The following is an 18,449-nucleotide window of genomic DNA, read 5'->3' as shown; positions in this document are numbered from 1 at the left end:
AAAGTTAGTGGCAGCTCTGTGATTGTGTAAGCTCCTTACTACATTTATTGTAGCACTTTATACGTGAAATCTACAGTGTCTTACGCTATCACCTACACTCAAACACACACATAGGAATTTCATCGTTGTTGCTTTTACAAAAATATTACCAACATGGATTAGATTATAAATATTTCTCTTCATCTTATTTTTCTCACTCAGCCATTCATCACAAAAATCCTACAAGTCAACTCTTCGAGGTTTAATATAAGAGATACAGTGTATAATGTGATTGTACCATAATATAGTCACCCATTTCTATATTAATGGGTATTTGTTTCCATTTGTTTTTTACCATCATATTAAAAAATGTATATTAAACATCACTGTACATATACACTTACATAGTTATCTTTTGACTTCTATCAATATATCCCCAATAATGGTATACAGGTATATGTGGGGGTTTTTTGTTTTGCTTTTTGTATCTTAATAGATGTTGCCAGATTGTATTTGCAAAAGTATAATGATTTAGATGTCCACTAGCAATAGGTAAGAGTGTCCATATTCCTTCATTCTCACAGTCACTAATAGTTATCTTTTGCTAGTTAAACTTTCCCAGTCTAACAAATATGACTGATTTTATTTCATCATATTATTTCATTATATAGAATTAGATGGCATGCTGCTCCTTGTAATTATGAAAATATAAACATTGCTAGTGGCTGCAGAGGAACACACACTTCTCTCAGATGAACCATATATCAAAATAACTTATTCCGAAAGGGTATGTGACAGATTCATGGGTAAAATCAGTTTAGAGAAAAGTAATGGATATATTTCTGACTCAGAAAATTCGGGTAAATTTTATTTCAGATTTTATGTAAAAATGACATTAAATTATCCATATAAAATAAAGCAGAAGAACAAGAAGAGTGTGATGTGGGTTTACATAATAATGATATATCAATTGTAATAAGAGATTACAAAAAAAATAAACTTTAGATGGAGATTTTTCAATAGAATATTTATGACTATCTGTTGCATAGTTATGCCAAATAGATTACTCTTAGCTCCATATCCTCTCTGAAAAGAGTATTTCAAATGAAAGCTATTTAATTTTTCAGTTTTAAAATTGGTGTAACTAATGACCCTAAATTTCAGATGCTTTAGAAAATATTTGCCTTTAGATGCAATTCTGAACATAATTTTATTTAAATATTAAACAATTAATCTTCAAACGGTATCATTTTATTGATTCAATAAAAAGTAGCACTTTGTATTTGTTTTAAAGACTTACTTAATCATAATTTTAAATATAACATTTTTTATTATATGTGCATCATTATAAATTTGAGGAGGAAAATATTAAATCACATTTTGACACTAGAGAAAATCATTTGACATATATATTTTTTCAAAATATAACCATGTAATCATTTTTAAGTGATACATTCTAAATATAATTTGGTTTTATCTTTGTCAAAGACAAATGTACATATGTTTACCATTCAGATATTGCATGTAAGATTACGTTTATGATATTATTTTTCCAATGGAATTTATTTAATCTGTTTTCTAATAAGATTTAACATTAACTTAGAATTTATGCTAACATTTGTAGAAAAGTTACTAGTGAAAAGTCCTATAATTAGCTACATTTAGTTCTATATGTTTTAAAGCAAAAGAAGAAGCAAAGTATTTTGATGATCTGTTGCTGAAATTGAGACAAAAAAGGAAAGTTCTGCAAGTTAGTTCTAATTTTAAAAGGTTTCAATAACTGTATTAAATGATTCCACTAGTTCGATTTAGAGTTCAGATTTTAAGAATTTCCCAATATTTGTGCACACTGAAAATGTGCATAGAATAATTGAAACATTACCTTTTGTTTTTATAAGAAATAACTGAAGAATAAAATATTCATATTGATTGAGGGAGTAGATTAGTCAATTTTGTTTCATTATTCATTATTTGACCTCAAGTAGGAATACAAACCCTGGACACAAAACTAAGGTTAACCTGTCTTTTCTATTAATTATGAAAGGTTAAGAACTTATATAAGAAAATACTTTTTTCAGTGCTATAAGAAAAGATATAAATTTCATATATTTCTAATAAAACATTTCATTAAACTGTTACTTTGCATTTGCTATTCTTTTTCCATTTTAACATAAAAAATCATGTTACTTTTAACTATTAATTCCTGTGTTTCATGTGATTACATCAAGGATAGATTAACATTTGACAAGTTAAATTGATATGCTTTAAAAGATTTTATTAACAGAAAAATAGTATAAGAAATTTATTCATTTAATGAAGACCTACTAAAGAAAATATTTTTTCTCTCTAACAGCTCCCTTAAATTGTAACCATGTTTTTTACTTAGTATGTAAAAAGTGATGATGAAAATCTACAAAGCATAAAAATCAAAGTTCATACTTAACAGCAACAAAACTTTTTCTGCTCAACTTACAAAGAAAATATATGTATTAAACAATATTAGGTAATGTGGCAAAACTTTGGAAGTACAGGGAAGCAGGTTTGTAGATTGCATAGCCATGAAATATGTGCAAATAATACCATGGTTGCCTTCTGTTAAGATCATACAGAACTAACTTTATCATGGCTGGGCATGTGACATCTTTCTCACATCTGACTCTGCAAGTTGATGTCTGTCTGATCCCCTACTCTCAGTTGATGCCACACTAGCACTTCTTTTATGCTACTCTTTTCCAAATCTCTGTAGTGTAGGCTTCTGACTGGCTGAACATGGGTCGCATGCCTGTGTCATCAGTATTTCCCACAGTATTCTGGGAAAGCAAATGTATAGCTATTGTTTTGAGGTAAGATTCAGAAGGTAGGAAACATTATAAATACTCAAAAGATATTCAAATGGTGAAAAACTGAAGAACATCTGCTGACAATGAAAAAGTAAAACTGCACCCTTAAGAAGGTAACCTATAGTGTTTTATTTGATGTAATATATATGGACTAGCAGAGTAGACAATTATCCACATGCTTATTTTTTTCTTGAGATATTACTTGAGCTTATGAAGTCCATAAAAAGAGAATGCCTCATGGCAAATGCAGGTTAACAGAGCCACAAAATTGTGGTAAAAACATATTGAACTTCTTTTTACCATGCATTTTACTTGGTATAAAAATATTGACATGAATGGACACTGAAAAGTTTTTAATATTTCTTTGCCATAATTGCAGTTTATCATTACATGTGTAAATGAAACGTGGATTAGATTGGTCTGTACTCCAAACTTGGTTATGCCATTTACTAGCTTTGTGACTTTGGACAAGATAGTCAACAACTCTGAGGCTCAGTTTTGTGATTTATAGATTACAATAATAAAATCAACTCTGCTATTATTTATAATTAAAGGTATTGCAGAGAAAATAATTTAGCACAATACCTTGCTTATTAGATATCTAATAAATCATGCCTAGCAAAGAAGCAAGGAGACTAAAAGTGCAAAAAAGTAGTAAGTTTGTTATTAAGAGGTCACCAAAGTAATTAGCAGGCTCAAAATAGGCTCGACCGAGCCTTTCTGCAAGATGCTTAAAGCCAGTAAGAGCCACTCTCATCTCTTATTTGGAAAATTGCTCTTTGACAATGTTAAGAACTTTAGTAGAGTATGAACATGACTCTTTCAGATGGTGTGTTGTGGCTTTACAGTCATGATTCCCTTTTTATGTATAAAGAGTACAAAATTATCCAATTTGACAGTGTGTATTAAAATTTCCTCCTGGATTGTATATACAAATAATCTCAGTTTCTGTAGTACAGCAAGTTACTAGATTTTATCTTAGATATTAGATGAGTGCCTTCTATACAAATTATTATTAGATATATAGACAAGTTAATGACAATTTTGTGGAAAACTAAGGACAATAAAAGGCCTCACGTCAATAGTATAAGGCAGTCAACAACACCTATGTAGAAAGCACATAAGACTTTAGTAAAAGAAAATAGTATACTAAAAATATTTTTTAAATATATGAGTGAGGCATTATGTAGTTACACAGGAAATTCTAAAGTATTGCTAAAATATATGTTAAAAAAGACAAACCACAGAAAATGTTGGAAGGATGGCATAGTGTTGAGAAAGATATATTTAGTCTGGAGCGATTATATAATATAGTGGTACTTGAGTACAATTTATCAGAGCTACAATGATATGAAGGTAGGAAAATATTGGAGAAATGTAGAAATTAAGAGATTAGTAATAGGAGACTTTTATAGTTTTGGCTCTAAAGCAAATTTGTTCCTTTGACTCTCATAAAATCCATTAAATAATTTAAGACTCAGTTTCTTATCCTATAAGGTAAAGGGTTCTAGTAAGGTTATTTCTCATCTTGATCTTAAATAAATTTATTCTTATTTTTTCGTATGTTCATTAATTTAATTACTTATTCTTTGATCTTAAATTATAATAGCAAAGAAAGCAATAAACAGGCAAACAAATATAAAAATGACATAAATGCAAGTTATAGTAAGTTTTATGAGGAAAATAAATAGGATGATGTGACATTTACTAGTGAGGGGAGAACTGGAGAGATTCAATTATATTAGATATGATTTTAGATGGCCTTTCTGAGAAAGTAATGTTTGAGGGGAGAATTGAAGGAGTCAATGGAGTAGCAATGTTAACAGGAAGGAAAGACTATTTTAAGAATGAAAAGCTTAAGGGCAAATGTGTTGAGGTGGGAAAGAACCTCTCTGTTTGCACAGTGAGAGAAGGATGGCAGATACTGGTAAACTGATGAAGAAAGAGAATTTTGGAAGAGTAAGCAGATCTTGTAGTTGAGATTTTCCTCCAAGTTTAAGGATTAACACAGGAGTGAAATGACTGGATTTATATTTTAAAATTATTATCAGGCTGCGCTGTGGAAGTATAGTGCAAAAAATGAATAGAAACAGGTCAGAGAGGCATTGCTATTATCTTATGTGAAGGATGACTTGGAATAGGAAGGTAGAGAAATGTAGTTGGATTTGAGATAAATTCACTTTTTGATTCTTAAAATAGTTTGTTGAACATCTAGTCTGTACCAGACATTTCTCAGCCTTGTGAATAAGACAGTGATTGTTTTTGGGGACTATGATGGACATAAAGTTGGGCCACACAGACTACTTATACCTACCTTAAAGAAAGACTTGTTGCCCCAGCTGCTGAGAGTGCTATCAGCAGATAGCCTTCAGCTTTATCCTCTTCATGGGTTATCTCAGCTGAAAAGAGCCACCTCCTCCAAGATCTTTTAGGGATGTCTCACATTTGATGATGGATTAAGTCAGAGGGAGGTGTAAATGCTTGATTCCCCATGAGTTTAGTTAAGAATATCAGGCCTTCATTATAGCTGACCTTCTCACTCTTTGCCTAGTCCTGCTGCTCCCACATCTGCACAGATGTTGATCTCAGTGGCATTCCCTAATAAACATCCTGGATGTTAATCCTGTCTCAGAGTCCGTTCCAGATAATCCAAACTGAAAAACAATACAATGGTCAGAAACAGTGAAAGAAAGAAGAAATGGGGAGTGTTTTATAGGTATTTTACTTACTGTACTTTGTGGATTGGTATGCTATTTACTAAAATGGAGATTGAGAGAAAATATATTAGGTAATTTGTAACTCAAATACTCTGTTTTATACATGTTGAATTTGAGGTGGCTATGTGACAAACCAGTATAAAAATTAATTTGGCAGTTGGATCTATGAATTTATATCTTATGAGATATATTATGATGGAGTTACACATTAGTATTTTCAAGAAAATGGAGAGCATTTATAATGATAGCATAGATGAGATTACCCAGGAAGATAAGAAGAAGGACAAAGGATAAACCCTATATCAAAACAAAGTTTAGAGTTTGAGGAAGTACTTCTGATATCAGCTTGAATATATAAAGAGCTTAGAAATTGTTACCCTATCCTTACAACAAGAGAGCACTAAGAGGATAAATACATCTATACTTAGCCATATCATATTCCAACTATAGAAAACTATAGACAAACTCTTGAAGGAAGACAGAATAAAAAAAAAAAAAAAGAGGAACAAGGATAAGAATTATAGCAGACTTCTCATCAGAAACATGCACGTTTAAAAAGAGAGAATTAAATAGTTAAAATGTTGCTTGGGAGGAAGAACACTAATCAGAATATTATATCAAGAGATAGTAGCCTTTAAAATCCTATAGGCACTTACCAGGGTGAGTGTGGATTGGAAAAGGGAAGTAATCAGAGTTTGGGGGGATTTTTTCATGCAAACTCTGAACTGACACTAATTCCAGGAGACCCACAATACCACTGTGGTCTGCCAGTGAGGGTAGAGCCTTATAGAGGTCAGGTGATCAACAGATTTTTAGCTCAGGTTCTTCTTGCAGTTGGTCCAGTGGGACCTCAAACCTATTCTGTGGTTATTGCCCCCATTCCGAAGTGGAAATATATGACAATACATTATAATACAACCGAGACCACAGAATTGAGGTACATTTCCTGTATCATTAAAAGGATAACAAATATCAAAGGCACTGCTCACAGTCAAGGGATAATCCTCAACTACTAAACTAGAGATCATATCTCAAGCTAGATTTCTTAGCAGTACTTAGGTTTTATACAGTCGAAGGCTTGCTAAAATGTTAAGCTCTGGACACCAAAGCTTCTAACTACCAATAGTGTTGACATGAACAGAAATAGAATCTCTTTCTTCATTTACCTTTGATTATATGCTTCTTAATAAAAGGAAGTATACTTATGCAATTTTAAACCATGACCCATTAAAGATTCCTTTATTAAATGATACTTGAATTTAATTTCTGCCCACAAGTAGAGAATCTCTGGGTTTAGTGCTGGCTGAGTATTGATGATCGCTAATGAAAATTAGATTCCATGAGTGACTGGCAAACCATGCTGCTTGCTACATTGCTGCTGGAAATGTTTATGAGAAGATTAAGTGGACGCAATAGTCATAATTATCCCAAATAAAATAACAAAACATCATTAAACATGTTTAGTAAGTAGAAGTAAATATCTTAAAATGGGTTAACATTACCATAATATGATGCTAATTGACATTCATGCTATATCTACGGCTTATACAGGCATTTCTCTGGCTTAATGGGAAATACTTCTATAAAAACATATGAAATCCTTGACAGCCAAAGTAGAAGTCTTATAATGAATATTTTATAAAGCTTTAACAATCTCATAATTTTCTACAGTTATAAAAATTAAAATGAACATTTATACATAGGCTAAGTCAGAAAATAGCTATTCAGTCAATGCTCAAATTTCTTGGAAATATTAATAGAAAATAATCTTTTCTTCTCTGAAATACATCATTAAGATTTATTTAAAATGGAATATTCACTTCAGATTTAATTTGCTTCATGAAACAGATAAGGAGCCTAATTAGTTTTTCATATATAATATCACTTTGAACTAATCCATTATCTTTTAAGGGTTATAATACGGAAAGGTATTTAGCGGGGAGGTAGTGTTTCTTATAACAATTCTGCAGACTAACCGCTTCCTATATGCTAGACACTTCTATCACTATGTATTTTAATTCTTTTAATCCTCACAAAAGCTTTATGAAATAATTATTCATTATAGACTCAAGCCACCAAAGTGGTAGTGGAAATAGGATTGTATCTGACTGTCTGACTCCAGAGACTGTTGTTACAGCTTCTCCAATCCAGAAATGAACCCCTACCCCTTCTAAGTTCTTTATTTTTTATACAACATCTAATTGCATGAGACTAAAATCCACATAGGAATTTAATATTGATTATTATTCAACAGATATATAAGAGAAGACTTATTTTCCAAGAATATGGAGTCTATATTTCTCCTTCTGAATAACAAAAAATAGTATGTGGACTTTAAAAATTTGTGTTAATTCATTTTCAACCAGCATAGTTGCTTACAGTTTCATTTGGTATATATTTCATGCTGTTTTAAAACTATAGAAAGTGTCATATGTGGTGGCATACTTTTACTCAATGTTATGAAAAGTCATATTTATATATTTCTTAATGCTCTTAGCCAAACCTTTATAGAAAAAGTTTGAAATGACTTTCCAATTAATACTTGAAGGTTAACTCAGCTGACTTTTTGCTGTCAGATTAAACATGACAGCAAAATAAAAGAAAAAGAATCTTTGAAATTAGTTTAAATATTTTATTCCAATTTATTTATCTTAACAGACTAAGAACATGGCACTAAATCATATTTTTAAAACTTACATTTTTACTTATCAAATAAAATTAATAGATGGAAAAATGGTATTTTTAAAAAGTGAACATATAACAGTTTTAAAATATCAATGGATAAATTGATTATTGATAGTGAAACATAACTAAGTATAAATTAATAATATTACTTTTAAAATATTATAATAAAATTTTTAAACTCATTTTCAAAAGCCTTTTCCCTTGGCAAGTTTTCAAAGAGCAATTGGGACCAGACTGTGTGCCATACAGAAGTTTGGGTCACACATTAAAGTTATGCTAAGCCTTATCAGAGGCATTTTACTTCTCTACAGCAGGAGATAAATCAATTAAAATGTTGGAAATCAAGTTTTCCTATGAATCTAATACCACTTGGCAGACTCTATGCTCTGAGAGTCAGAGGGCCAGGACACAAACAAGGGAGCACACTGACGCAATTTCTGGCATTCAAGCCAAATCATGAATGCCAGCACAGCAGGAGAGTGACTTCTACCAAATCTCAGGACTAGAGTTACCTTGTATGGTGCAAATCCAGCAGGTGGAATCAATGTGGAAATCTGGACATACAAACTTCAAGTTTACTCCCATGGACTGTGTTCACATCACCCTAAGACACAGTAATTCAGTTGTTCCCAAGAAATCCTTGAACAGTGTGATACCTGATGTTTACAGTCTCAAATGTACCTTTATCTACTTTTACCTTCTGACAACTGGGCAAACTTTTTTAAACTTCTATCTTGTTCTTTCTCGAAATAGAGATATCTAAATCCATGTTCACTTTCTCACTGATGGTACTTTACTTGAATTAATTTTAATATTTTCACTTAATAATAATAATGTTTTGAAGGATCTTGTAACTGAGGCAAAGGGAAATGGCACTTATATATTCTAATCTTTTTAGAAACCTTTTCTTTTTTAATCTGCTTCAGCTGTACTCTGAACTGATTTTATTCTAATCGATATCATCTGTATCTCTCTTACAGCGTCTTTATGACCTGTGCAAGTTTCCCTGGGTAATAAAACTCAATTCTTCCAATAAATAGAATTCTCTCATGATCAAAAATATCCAAATACTTCTAGCTTTCACATAGACGTTCTCTAGTTTCCACAAGTATTACAACCTTAAAGCAGTTCGATCTTGTTACAGAACTTCACACACAGTAGGACACACAGGCACAAAACACATTTGTGGGACTCCTTCTAGGCTCATATGCTCTACTTTATTTCCACTCAAGTGGGAAACTTTTGCATACCACAAGTGAGAGTTTCTACTTATAAGTGCCAACTTATTTCTAAAAATTTTAATCACTGAAAAGTACATTTTAAATGAAATTAAAAAATATTTATCTTTCAAAAACTTTCTGATATATTTCTATAGTAGAAATTATTTAATAAGTAATTTAATATATTTTATTTTGAAGTAGCTTATTTAATTGATCCCATAATTTTATCTATTGGTTTTGTTAGAGTTTCTTAAATGTGTTTGTTTTTACATCGTATTTTCTTTACAATTCCTCTAAAAAATCGTTCTTTTCCATTGCATACACTGGTGAAAGTAGAGATTATCAGTCATTGTTCTCGTACATAAACAAAGATTTATAGACAACAGAGCTTTCTGTATTGTCATAAGATAAGCTTAACTGGAATATTAGGTACACAATATTTTAAATATTTTCCCAGTTAACAGTAAATATTTATTTTGACCTAAGTTTGATAGCCACACTGTACATTATCCTTTATATTCTTTTAATTCAAAAAGTGATGGTTCTTCCAATGATTTGCATCACTATAGAAGAGCCTAGAAATTCAGTGTTACGTTTTCCCAGTCTTTGTAGACCAAATTTCCACCTACTATTTACACTGGAAATGTAATTGTTGGTATCAACCTGTTCTGAGAGCCACAGAATATCCAGGAATGCCTTTGCAAATATCTTGTAAATGGTTTAGTTATATAAATTCAATTAATTTCATGGGGATAAGATTAAACATTTTATCAATTTATTTTGTGTTTGAGTTTTTTGGTTATGACTTTCAGAAAATTTGCCCATGTCATCTAAGTTGCTCAATTTATTGCCATGAAGTGTTTAATAGTATTCTCTAAGCATCCTTAACTGTCTGTGGGGTATGTAATAATGTCTTTGATTTTATTTCAATATAAATATTCAAAACTATGATTTAATTCCTTTCACTACTACTTTAGGTATCAACATTTTTTGAGATAATTGATTTTTCATCATTTAATTAAAAATACATTTAATTTTTATTTTTAGAAGTATATTGTTTAATTTCCAAATACGCAGTGATTTCCCAGATATAACTGTTATGTAATTTTGGTTTACTTATGTGATGTCAAAGAACATACTTTATTTTTTAAATAAAAAAATATATTAAAACGTTCTACAAAAGGAATATCGTCAAAGTGAATATTCTTATACACTTGAAAATAATGTTTATTTTGCTAATATTTGGTGACGTGTTCTATAAATTTCAATTATGTCAATTGGTAGTTTGATTCAAGGGAATGAGGAAATAAATCTTTTTAAAAAGTTCCCTAGGTGATTCTGTTTCAGAGCCAATTTTAAAAATCACTAAACAAGAGAGAAGGCAAAGACAAAATAGTTTGTATTAAAAGAAATTTCAGATTTTCACTGTAATGTTTGAGAGATATATAATGATAGATATGGAAATCTAAAGGCCTAAGAGAAGAATGGAAAAGAAATATTATATCCAACAGCTTCAACTCCAGGCATATTTAGCATAAGTGGGGATCATGAATACACCACTTACTTCGATTAAATATCACACTCATCATACCTAGTGTTTCCTTGGTGCTGTTCCATATTAAAATATAAAATCCTACATTTTGTTATAATTAATTATCCTATAAATTTCTTATCTATTCATTTAGGTGACTGGGCTGCAAAATCAGTGACAATTTGGGGGAACCAGTAACCTGAGGGTGGGGTATGTCCCTTGGATAAGTTTTTTGGGTAAGTTTCAGATGGCTTTTATTTTAATTCCTTCAGTTCACCAAAACCTATACCACTTACGAAATGTGTAAATACGAATTGATACCTTTCCTGAGTTCACTAATATTTGTTATCATCTTGAATATTGAGGTAATTTAATTTGTGATTAAGTTCACTCTTTGTTTTACTGTTTATTTACTATTTACTCTTACTTATTACTTAATAAGTGGTAATAATTAGCATTTTGTCACAACCAAACATGTACACTACCACTTATTTATCATTTATTCATGGGCATTCTTAGCTTTCTAAGTCATATTCTTCATCTGTAATATGGGATAAAAATAATACATATCACATTATATTTTGAGAAATACATTTATAAATACATTAAGCACTTTGAATATTGTCTTATTTAGTTTAAGCACAATTTAATATTTTGCTGGTATTATTGATATAACACCTGGAAATCAATCTTATTAGACTAGAGTCATACGTATTAACAAAGGAGGTTTCATGTATATACTTTCAAGATCAAGGAATTCTCACTCTCTGATTCATTCCTCTCTGTATATCCTTTTATTTCCTTAGTTAACATTTTCATAAGCATTTGCTTGCCAGTGATATCTAATCTCTCTTTAGATAATTTATTTCAACCTCCAACACACATATACCCTGAATATTCATTTGAATTTGTCTAATTGTATGAGATTCTTGATTTAAAAGAGTGCATTGACAATATTTAGGTTGGCCTGGTTTTCAATGATTTTCACAAGCTAACAACATTATCTTGTCTTATTTCCTCTAACTCTCTGAACATATCTCATTTTCTAATCACTCCAGAATTTTCAGTTTTCCAAAAAATAATGTGCACTTTCTCATATGTTGGCTATTTATTTCCATTTCTCAAATTGCTATTCCCTCCCTTTTCTGCCAGCCAAAATTATCATTCTGAAAACAACTAATATTCTTCTTGTATTGTTCCCTTTTTCAGAATTAATCATTCTTCTGTGAACCAATAGCATTTTGTTTGCATTTACACTAGTATTTATTATATTAACAGGGTCAGATATATAATAATATGTATGCAACACACTTTATAACAATTGAGAGCATGTGATTCAGGTTAGGCAGAAAAGTATCTGAGAGATAACTGAGAGAGAATCTGAGTCAGATTTCATACAGAGCTAGAGATTCAGGTTGGTAAGTATCAGGACATTGAAGTAGTATATCTACTTCAATGAATGTTCTGTGCATACTTGGAAAAAGTATTTTTTCTTCTAATATTTGATCAAGTCTATAAATTTCAGGTAGGCTTTTTGATAGTATTATTTATGGGAAATTAGACATAAATCTTTTTAAAAAATTATTGGGGTGATATTGGTTAATAAAATCATATAGATTTCAAGAATACAATTCAATAATATGTCATATGTATATTGCATTCTGTGTTCACTAAAGTTAAATTCCCTTCTGTCACCATATATTTGACCCTCTTTATCCCTGTCTACCTTCCCCCCATCCCCTCTTCCCTCTGGTAACCACTAATCTGCTGTCCATGAGTCTGTTCATCTGTCATGTTTGTTTGTTGTTTTCAGTTTTATATTCTACATATGAGTGAAATCATATGGTTCTCAACAATTTCTGTCTGATTCATTTTGCTTAGCATGATAATCTTGCGATTCATCCATGTTGTTGCAAGTGACAGTATTTCATCCTTTCTTATGGCTGAGTAATATTCCATTGCTCCTTTAGTAAATATTCTGAGAATGGAATCAAATTTCACTTCCTTTCTGTAACAAAGATTATTTCTTTTACTTTTAGCCTGAGAAGCCTTTACTTCCTCACTTTTTGGTTTTATTTTTTATTTTGAATTTTTGCTCTTCAGAATATTCAGTTTTCTCAGAGGCCAGTTCTATCTAGTGGAATTGAAACTGGCAGATCTCTGGGCAATGGATCAGCCCCCCAGACTCTCAAAGAATCATCATCCCTTGATCATCTTATCTATCACTTACACTTTTAGAAATGGTTATATTAATAATTTTTTTTAATTGCAATATATACATATGCTCTCCAACTTATGGTGGGGTTACTTCCTGATAAACCCATTGTTAAGTTGAAAATACTATAAGTAAAAAATACACTTAATATACAACTTAACAAATATCATAACAGCCTAGCCTACCTTAAATATGATCAGAACACTTCTATTATCAAGATGTAACCCCACCATAAGTCAAAGAAACATTTGTAACTGTCCTCTTCTCACCAGAAGCAGGAGACACAGATGAGTGTTTGTAGGTATAACTGGATGTGAAAACAAAGCACAATACCCTCCCAAAATCTGGCAACACAATACACTGTAGAGTATCAGTTGTTTATTCTCCTGATTGTGTGTAGCTGACTGGGAGCTGCCCCTGCCCAGCATCATGAGAGTATCGCACCATGTATTGTTAGCCAAGGAAATGATCAAAATCCAACCTTTGAAGTTTGGTTTTTATTGAGTGCATATTGCTTTCACACTATTGTAAAGTTGAAAAATCATGTCTGGGACTATCTGTATTTGAAAAGAATATAGGATTAATCATGACTATGTTCTCTTTTGATTAATTTCTTACATTTTTTATTTAAACTAATAAAATGTCAAAGGTTTCTCTGCTTTATGCCAGCTTTTTTTCCCCTAATAGTTTAAATTTGCTGCCAGAGAATTTTGGATTTTGTAAAAAGCAGTCCTTAGGTTCTCCCCCAACCCTCCCTTCCCACGTTTTATAAAACAAATCAATTTAGGCAGGGACATGGTAACATGTTTCTACTAACTTATCAAATTTCAGACTGAATATTTGTTCTTGGGCTTTAGATATAATAATTTAGATTATAATTTAGGTAAACGTTCCCATGAGAGTTGCTATAAGATATTTAAAGTGTTCTAAGGTAATTTACTTGCTCAAAAAAATGAAAGATTTTTTAAAAATTAATATTGGGGAAACCCTGGGAGCTATAAATTTTCTGTCTCCTAACCTCCCACAATGAGGGCAAATCTTACACAGATTTATGCTAAGTATACAGATACTTATTAGCAACCAGGCACTGAAAAGCAGAAAAACAGATTCTTTCTACTGCTCAGGGTCTCACTCTGCCCTTTGGCACTACAGCTAGCTTGGTACAGGAAAGGTTAACCACCAGGCAAATACAAAATATTCTGTCAGCAGGACCAGCCATACTTAGCTGGTAGGGAATAATTTTCCCCTTCAAATGGAGAACCAACAAAACAATAAATATCAAAGCTATACTGAAATTATTAGTTTGTCTTAGTTGCTATACAGTCTTAAAAACCGCCTACATATCTTGAGTAGTACTCAGTACACCATTGGTGGTAGTAGTGTGGGTGGATGTATATGTGTGCATGTGTGTCTATATAAATAAACATATATTTATATGTATACATTTTTTAACATGTTCATACTTATTTAAAACAATGTCTGATAAATTTCAATGGCTATGTTTAAAATGTAAAGTAATTTTCTTTGGAGTGTTGATTCCTGATTAGGGTATTTCAAATGTTAACTAATCTTTCCTAGTGGGTAAATTAAAGATAATTTATATATACATATATCCCATACTATTTATACTAAAGTATTTTTAAAAGTAAAATACCATATAGTAGGTTAAAAACAAAGACTTGTTCAGCGTTTCATCCATTCATTTATTCAACAAACATGCTGGGAACTATTCTAAGTACTGGGGATGCAGTAAAACAAAACAATGAGAACCTTGATTGTTAAAGAAGAGAGATGCAGTACAGTGGGATAAAAAAAAAGAGGTGAAAAGACATCTTTTCAGTGGAGAATCAAAGAAGTCATAGTGAAAGTAAATATTTTAATTGTAATAAAAAGAAAACAACTGACAAAATCAAATAGTCTCACAAAAGCCTTTTTGTTCAAACTCCAGATTTTTAAATAAATTGCTTTCTTGGTTCTTTGTTTTTTTTAACAAGGAACATTCTTTGAGGAAATCTCATTGGTAACTCATGATTTTACAATCCATGCCCACTGATGTATTTTTAGTTTATGCCTAATCTTAAATGTTAATCAGTAACTTCTCTTTAATTTATATCCAGGAATTACAACTAAGCTTAATCTCTAATAGAGGTTTTTTTTTTTTTTTCCCTAAATGCCCTCTTGACCCAGTTTTGAGGCCCTGGCTAGAGGCAGGTAAATCACTTTTTGAGCAGCTGATTAAGTTTACACCTCAACCAATTCCTTTATTAGGCTCTGGGTCACTCGGGATCTAGTTCCAGACAGTTGAAGATAGTCCCCATGCCCTGGAGCCTGAACTCATTCAAATTAACCAATCTTCAAAAAGCCTGACAAACCTAGGTAACCTTACCCTAATTGGCATGAATAAGGTACCTCTTGCAGCTCCAGCTCATTATTTTGTCTGGGGTGCTATTCCCTGTATGTCCCTGCCTGGTCAACTTCTTCCATTTGGAGCTGAAAGTATCAAAGAGTTGGATCTTTCATCTGTGTCAGGGTGTTGTGTTTCACCATTAAAAGAACCTTTAAGTCTTATAAAACAATTGGCACTGTAAGCAATGTGGTTGACTCTTGGATAACTTTGTGGAGAGACTGCTTTGGGCTACTTAATTTGTTTCAAACTGCTGTAAGAGTAATGTGGGACTTGTTTGCTGCTGTAACCGCCAGTAGTAGCAACTTTCCTCTTTACCCAAATTTTCTATGTGTAGGAATGCTCAAAACAAGCAGTGCTAATGGCTACACTCCAGGAGCTAGATGCTAGCCACGTGGGGGCACACCTTAGCTCAGTAGGAGAGATAGGCCGCCAGAACCCTATATCTGATAGGGCTTTTCTATGTGTTTCTTGTCACAGCCTATATATTCCAGAGGCCTATTCCATGGGCTGTTGCTTCTTCAGCAGTGTTTCTTTATTATTATTTAGAGCAGAACTCTGGTTTGCCTGTGTGTTTCAGGTGGTCCTTATAGAGGGAGAGGTTGGTCGGGTTCCTCCAGGTTAGAGAAATTGTATTCTGGTCTCCTTATCCTTGTTGCTCAAGTGGAGATAATGACTTGTCTTTCTTCTTTGCTGTTATATACTTTGCTGCTGTTACCAATTATCTTCACATTCCTTAGATACTCAGAGGCATTGGAGGTTGCACCCTTGGAGACCAGTAATCCAATATTTAATCTAAAGAGGGTACGAGGACAAATATCTCATCCCTGCACGCTCCCCTTAAGAACACATTTCAGTTGTTCAAATAATGTAGGACCACCTAGCCAGTGTGCTAGGGCCTTAGTAAGTGTCCCTGTATATCAACATACAAAGGGACTGATATTTAGAACAAGGGGGCTTACTGCAGTGACCCAAGGAGAGGCTGCTGTAGCTCTAAGTGCAAATCCCAGAGCCTGGGATGGGGACTGAGAAGCCTGGGAACAGAATGGTTGCCTATGAGGTAGTTCCAGCTATCTGGAGGCTTCCAGTGGTGACTGAGCTGACTTTTCTTCACCACGTTAATAGCTGATGCTATGGAAGGGAGAGAGTGAATGGAAGATGTAGCATGGGGTAGAGTTTACATCTGTGAGGAGCTGAAGTCCAAAGAATGGGAAATTTATTAATTTTAAATTACTCAAAGGTAGAAACCAAAGCAGAGAACAACAAAATGATATCTAGGTGATAGGGTAAATCACTAAACCCAATGGCTAGAGAAAATAAATTTGCAGATTTACCCAAAAGCTATGATTTGGTACATCTGACTATGTTTATGAGCCTTTAGATTTTAGTGAGAGGAAATTTATTAAAAACCTATTAAGAATTTTAAGGCAGTTATATTATCATTAAAACATAAAGCTTATGAAAACATTAAGATAATTTTCAAGCACAAAAAAATCTCAGAAATCACAAAGTTAGCTACTAAAGATTTGCTATTTCCAAAATTGACATTTTGCTCAATATACATCTCAGCTGTCACTTTGGAAGGTGATGTTACCATTGGAGTGATCGGAATTCTGGTAACACACACACCTCTAGGTTCTTTTCACTGCCGAAGAAATGAATTACAACTCAATGAGTATGAGAAATATTTGTTTATTAAAAGCACATTATGAGGTAGAAGACAGGTCAAGCCGAAAACCAGCTGGCCAAGTGGAAATGAGGTTACGTACCCCTAAGAACTGGGTTCAGATTACAGCCAAGGAAGATGAAGAGCTGTAACCCTGGGGGAGGGAGAAATCTACATTATATTTTGGGGCCGTGATGGGGTGGTCCTAAAGACATTCCTAGGTTATTGGCAAGTGAGGTCACCTTGATCGACACCTGGCTGCTATATAACTTTGCCTAGTGCACATGTACTTGCTCAGAATTCAATCTGCTATAATTAGATTCATGAACATTCAGGCATAGTCATGAGATTATAATGATGATATAATGAAGCTGAAGCTGGGGGCGGTACTTTCCATGCACATGTTTGTAGCTGGTTTAGGTCAGCAGCTTTTATGGCCTTTGCACTTTAGGATTTGGGGTAATTTATAACTCTAAAAGGGAGATATTTCTGGGAGGTGTTTAAGAAAGATCTTCAGGGGAAGTTTCTATGGTTACGGAGTTATTCCTTTGTTCCCCAGTTGCTCATGTCTGACTAGCTACCTAACAGTAACAGCAAAGGTTATCCCTATAGGAGTAGAAATCAGACACAGAAGTCATCAGTATGTTTTTGTCTGCATTTTTCAGTTTCCTGTTTCCTAAATCAGTATTCATTGTACCAGCTAGCAATCTCCACCTTTGTACATGGTGTTTTTTTAATTGTTGTGAATGTTTTAAACCTACCTCTTAACTATTGATCACTGATTCATGATGAACTATATCCAGATCTGCCTTATCAAGTTGCATACTCTTCATTTGAATTTGAAAGTACCTGCTTTTTCATGAATTTTGCCAATGAACGAAAACACTATTATTTTCTCTGCAAAAGCAAATATTCTCACCTAGAGACCAGTCATTAAACAGCAGACAGCTTCTGCATCAGTGATTATTTATAATGCAAATAAAGTCACAGACCTTGAATTATTTATCTCATAGATTTTTTAAGATAAATACATATGTTAACATATTTTATAATATACTTTTATCAATGAAAATTTTAGTTGTTACAAGTAAAGATCAAAAGGATTACCAATAGGATGGAAATCGACAAAGATAAAACATCCCATCATTTGATTTACACATGATTTAATTGCACAAGTACAGATGGGAAAAGT

This window comes from Pteropus vampyrus, unplaced genomic scaffold (genome assembly GCF_000151845.1).
Source record: "Pteropus vampyrus isolate Shadow unplaced genomic scaffold, Pvam_2.0 Scaffold21, whole genome shotgun sequence".
Taxonomy (NCBI): domain Eukaryota; kingdom Metazoa; phylum Chordata; class Mammalia; order Chiroptera; family Pteropodidae; genus Pteropus; species Pteropus vampyrus.
This window is presented reverse-complemented; position numbering follows the sequence as displayed.